General features: G+C 47.5%; 1 pseudogene; it reads left to right on the forward strand.

Moving 5' to 3' along the window:
* The first annotated feature begins 2985 nt into the window (after positions 1–2985).
* LOC100342961 (small ribosomal subunit protein eS1 pseudogene) lies at positions 2986–3811 on the forward strand (annotated as a pseudogene).
* Positions 3812–5990: the final 2179 nt, after the last annotated feature.

The following is a 5990-nucleotide window of genomic DNA, read 5'->3' on the forward strand; positions in this document are numbered from 1 at the left end:
TTTTAAAATCATCTCTAGGTTACTTATAATACCTAATCCAATGTAAATGCTGTGTAAATACTATACTGTCCAGGGAATAATGATGAGAAAAGTCTGTGTGTGTTCAGTACAAATGCAGCTTAAAAACAGTTTTTTTAGCCTGGGGTTGGTTGAATCCACAAATGCAGAGCCCATGGATTTGGCGAGCTGACTTTGTGCTGCAAAATTCCCAGTCTCACTGCAGGCTTGCTAGCTGCCCTTCCTTCGAGTGCCTTCAGAGGATGGAGTCAGCTCTTCTGCCTCAGGCGGAAACGCTGAAGATGTGGGATCTTCAAAAAGTTCATGGAAAATACATACTGTGAAAAACTATGCATGGGTTTCAAATATTTCCCACAACAAAATAAACATTTTCTAATTCTGTTTCCTGCTTTTTTGAAGTGCCCTTTTTAGAAAAATTATTTATTTGAGAGGTACAGTAACAGACACAGAGAGGGAGAGACGGACAGTAAGGTCTTCCATCTGCTGGTTCACTCCCCCAAATGGCCACAACAGCCAGAGCTTGGTCTATCCCAAGACAAGAGCTTCTCCCGGGTCTCCCATTCCGGTGAAAGGGCCCAAGGACCTGAGCCATCCTCTACTGCTTTCCCAGGCCATAGCAGAGAGGTAGATCAGAAGTAGAACAGTCAGGACTAGAACCAGCGCCCATATGGGATGCTGGTGCCGCAGGTGGAGGCTTAGCCTACTGCGCCACAGCGACAGCCCCTTGAATACCCTTGTGTATTAGTTCTATAACTTAGGCTCCTCTTCAGTGTTCGATGACATCCAGAGCTCTGGGGTCAGATGTTCCTGCTGGGTGACCTTGGACAGGTGTCCTTCAGTGGTTTCAGTGTTTCATCTATAAAAAAGGAGAGGAGAGGAGAGGAGAGGAGAGGAGAGGAGAGGAGAGGAGAGGAGAGGAGAGGGGAGGGGAGGGGAGGAGAGGAGAGGAGAGGAGAGGTGAGGAGAGGAGAGGAGAGGAGAGGAGAGGGGAGGGGAGAGGAGGGGAGTGGGAAGGAGGGGAGGGGAGGGAAGAGGAGGGGAGGGGAGGGGAGGGAAGGGGGAAAGAGGGTCGGTGCTGTGGCATAGCAGGTAAAGCTGCTGCCTACAATGCTGGCATCTCACATGGGCGCTGGTTAACATTCTGGCTGCTCCCCTTCCAATCCAGCTCTCTGCTATGGCCTGGGAAAGCAGTAGAAGATGGCCCAAGTACTTGGGCCCCTGCACCTGCGCATAGGAGACCTGGAAGAAGCTCCTGGCTCCCGGCTTCGGATCGGCGCAGCTATGGTGGTTGCCGCCAACTGGGAGTGAACCAGAGGATGGAAGACCTCTCTCTCTTTCTCTCTCTCTCTCTCTCTGTAACTCTGACTTTCAAATAAATAAATAAATCTTTAAAAAAAAAGAAATCAATGACATTTACATAAAGTGGACAGCTATGGAAGGATCAACCTGTATAAATGCTCAATTATGCTTGGCCCATGGTGGGTACTGTTCCTTCAGCTGCCTGGCGAAGTGAGTCTATAAAATCCACCAAGGTGGAAGTGAGTTTGCAGAAATGTGATTTATCTCCTTTCCACCCAGCACTTAAAAATCTCTGCATCAGGACTTTGCTTCCCTTTCTTATTTGTATCCAGTTTGCACAATCCTCTCAGTAAACTCCTTTTGTGATCAGAAATGACACAACAGGAGAGATAATAATAGCTTGGGAATTTTACAGACTGCTAATAGCGCAACTCCAGGCATTTATGTTGTCGACAGTTTCACCACTCTCAGTACCCAGCTCGGACTCCTGAGTTCCCAGATCTCAGCCTTGTTCAGGAGGCAGCACAAAGAGTCAAATCAAATGACGGGAGGGATCAAGCTGGGTTGCTTTTACATGGTACCTCCGCTCAAAAAATGTTTCGGTAGACCCAGGGGCAGAGTTAGGAGCAAGCAGAATCTCCCTGCAAGGGAGGGGATGGATGAGGCCTTGTCAAAGACTCTCAGCTCCAGGTCTCTCCCCTCTACATGAATCCAACCAGTTGGTAGTCTGTTCTCCCTACCAACTGTGCCATTCTTGGGAGGATGGATGCCTAGGGTCAGGAGCAGCTGTTCACAACAGGGCCTCCTTTGGGTATGAGTTGCTGATGGAATCTCTTGCTCTGTGTATCAATCTTTGATATGTTGCAAGCAACAGAAGTGGATGGATGGCTGATCTCAGCTGAGAAGGAAATTCCTGGAAGCCTGTTGGGATGCTAGTAAGACTGCTAAGACAGGCCTTGGAAAAGATCAGGGGTGGGGGTGCCAGAACACAGCGAAAATTACACCTTCGAACTTGTCCTGTGAGGACACATCTGCTGCCACCATTGCTCCTGCTTAAGGGGTCAGGGAACGTTTGGCATTGAGACCCCTTCCAGCTGCTGACCCTTCCCTGGGGTGATCTTTACTCCTCCTTTAAAGTGTGTGTCTGGGGGCCAGCATTGTGGTGTAGCAGGTAAAGCTACTATCTCCGACACTGGCATCCCATATGTGCACTGATTCCTATCCCAGCTGCTCTACTTCCAATCCAGCTCCCTGATAATGGCATGGAAAAGGCAGAAGAAGATGGCTCAAGTGCTTGGGCTCCTGCAGCCCATGTGGGAGACTCAGATGAAGCTCCTGGCACCTGGCTTCAGCATGGCCCAGCCCTGCATTTGTGGCCACCTGGAGAAATGGAAGATTCTCTCTCTCTCTCTCTCTCTCTCTCTCTCTCTCCCTCTCTCTCTCTCTCTCTCTCTCTCTCTCTGTAACTCTGACTTGCCTCTTCAGCCACCTCCGTAGTTCATGGTTTCTGCCTGTCATTAGCCCCTCCAAGGTGGGAAGGACCAAACATTGAAAGGGCACTCAAACACAGGTCAGTCTAAAAAGTTTATGTGCTCAGGATTTTTTGCTTGCTTATTGCTATTTGCCTTAAAAAATATTCCTTGGTGCAGAAATTAAAACATCTGGGGACTTCCGCCCTTTTGGCTCTCTGAGCACCACCATAGCGGTCGGCAAGAACAAGCACCTTATGAAAGGCGGCAAAAAGGGAGCCAAGAAGAAAGTGGTGGACCCATTTTCTAAGAAGGATTGGTATGATGTGAAAGCACCTGCTATGTTCAACATATGAAATATTGGGAAAACACTGGTCACGAGGACCCAAGGAACCAAAATTGAGTCTGATGGTCTCAAAGGTCGTGTTTTTGCAGTGAGTCTTGCTGACCTGCAGAACGATGAAGTTGCATTTAGAAAATTCAGACTGATTACTGAGGATGTTCAGGGCAAAAACTGCCTGACTAACTTCCACGGCATGGATCTTACCCGTGACAAAACGTGCTCCATGGTCAAAAAACAGCAGAGCATGATTAAAGCTCATGTTGATGTCAAGACTACCGATAGCTATTTGCTTCCTCTGTTCTGTGTTGGTTTTACCAAAAAACGCAACAATCAGATATGGAAGACTTCCTATGCTCAGCACCAACAGGTCCGCCAGATCCGGAAGAAGATGATGGAAATCATGATATGGGAGGTGCAAACAAATGACTTGAAAGAAGTAGTCAATAAATTGATCCCAGACAGCATTGGAAAAGACATAGAGAAGGCTTGCCAATCTATTTATCCTCTCCATGATGTCTTCGTTAGAAAAGTGAAGATGCTGAAGAAGCCCAAGTTTGAATTGGGAACACTCATGGAGCTCCATGGAGAAGGTAGTAGTTCTGGAAAAGCCACTGGGGATGAGACGGGTGCAAAAGTCGAACGAGCTGATGGCTATGAACCACCCATCCAAGAATCTGTTTAAAATTGACTTTAATAGTGACAAAAAATGTCCTATTTGTGATGGTTTGCTTAAAAAAAATAACATTTGGGATGCCTGCATTTTTTTTTTTTTGGACAGGCAGAGTGGACAGTGAGAGAGAGAGACAGAGAGAAAGGTCTTCCTTTGCCATTGGTTCACCCTCCAATGGCCACCGTGGCCGGTGCGCTGTGGCCGGTGCACCGCGTTGATCCCATGGCAGGAGCCAGGTATTTATCCTGGTCTCCCATGGGGTGCAGGGCCCAAGTACTTGGGCCATCCTCCACTGCACTCCCTGGCCACAGCAGAGAACTGATGCCTGCATTTGAGTACCTGGATTTGAGTCCCAACTCTGCTTCCAACTCCAGCTTCCTGCTAATAGCAACAGGTGATGGATCAAGTAGCTGGGAAACCCAAATTGGATTCCCAGCTCCTGACTTCTAAAAGACCCACCCTTGGCTATTGTGGGCATTTGAGGATTGAATCAGCAGATGAAAGATCTCTATCTGTCTCTTTCTCTCTCCATCTTTTTGCCTTTCATTTTTAAAAAAACGTTCTTTTTCAGAAATGAGTGAAATTGATTACTGTCCCCCCAAAAGAGGTTCAATAACTATTGGATTTGAATTGGTGTGAATTGGATTCTTGAGGAGTAATTCAACTATTTTAATTCTGAAAACAGTGAGCCTCTGGCTTGAATAAGAGTCAGTTGCACTCCTTGTAGTTAAGACTGATGAAAGTGATGCCTTACCCAAAGCAATGGGGAGTACAGAATCAGTGGGTACACGTACCTGAGAGTTAAGCAGGAAGAGGGTTCTAACGAAGACATCATGGAGAGGATAAATAGATTGGCAAGCCTTCTCTATGTCTTTTCCAATGCTGTCTGGGTTCAAAGAAGGCCCTGGAAATCCTTATGCAAAGCTAGGGGAGTCCGAGTTGTTCAACCATATGCAATAGCATTGAAATCTAGCCAACTTAGCAAGAAGAAATTTATTGAAAGAATTTCATGTCCAGACTTGATAGAAAGAACTGAACTTAGTGAAGAAAGCAAGCAGAAAACAGGGCAAGGCTGCTCAGGTGGCAAGAACAACCTGCTCAGGACAGCACTGCTAAGAAGGAGTAAAACCCTAATTATTTTTAGATAATTGTCCCACTGCTCAAGACCACGGCAGGGACCTTGCCAATTCTTTGGGTGAGTCACAGCAGGGCCCCTGATTATAACTGCAGCGGACTGAATACCAACCAGAAAGGGATAATTCTGGTCAAGGAAACTGGGATGCTGTGGGGGAAGGGAGAGGGACTCTGGCCAGTACCCCGAGCCTGTGTGTGTCCACTCCAGCAGCCCTTAGCAAATACGTGGTACACCTTCACTCTGTTCTGCAGAACTAGAGTTCTTCTCCACCTGAGTCGGAGCCCGGCTCAGGTCCCATGGTCCAGTGAGTGCTGTTCTCACCCTCCTGACTTCAGCCTGACTACATCACCCTGCCTCCCACAACCCCCACCACCCCCACCCAGGAGCCACCTGGCGCCCTTCTACAGCCAATGTGAAGTCAATACGACTCAAGAATTCTGTTTGGATAGACATTGCCAGCTGTCTGCCATGATGTAGCAACCACTGATCGCCGAACTACCCACCCATTAGTCACATCCAACAACCGCTCACTGCTCCCTTCCTGCTCAGAGCCTCCGGCAACTCTGGAGCTACACGAGTTCAGACAAACTCTTCTTCATGCTGCTTTTCCGGTCCCTGTGACCATTCCACCCTCAGTGCTAGTGTCTAGAAATGAAAGTGAGAAGGAGAAGAGAAACCTCAGCCATCACTCCAGCCCTGGGTCCTGTTTCACAAGCACTCGCTTCTGTATTTCTTCATTCATTCTTGGACCTCCCAGGGAGTTTTGTAACACTGAAGAGCTGCTGAATGAACCCTGATTATCCCCAAAAACTGTCCCTCCAAACTCAGACTTCTTGGAGACAGTGGGGGCAGGGGCAGGCTTGAGGGTTGAGAATAAAAGATAAACATCCGTACTCCAGGTTCACTAGCTGTTAAGCTCCTGCTGTCCAGCAAAGGATGGTAATAGGTCTTTCTAACCAATCTGACTTTTTTTTATGGTGGGAAAGTATACATAATATTTATCATTTTAATCATTTCTAAATGTACCTAAGTTGCGGTGGATTGTGCTTTCATTGT

The sequence above is a fragment of the Oryctolagus cuniculus genome, chromosome 3 (assembly GCF_051225735.1).
Source record: "Oryctolagus cuniculus isolate XC-2025 breed Fujian yellow rabbit chromosome 3, ASM5122573v1, whole genome shotgun sequence".
In the NCBI taxonomy this organism is placed as follows: Eukaryota; Metazoa; Chordata; class Mammalia; order Lagomorpha; family Leporidae; genus Oryctolagus; species Oryctolagus cuniculus.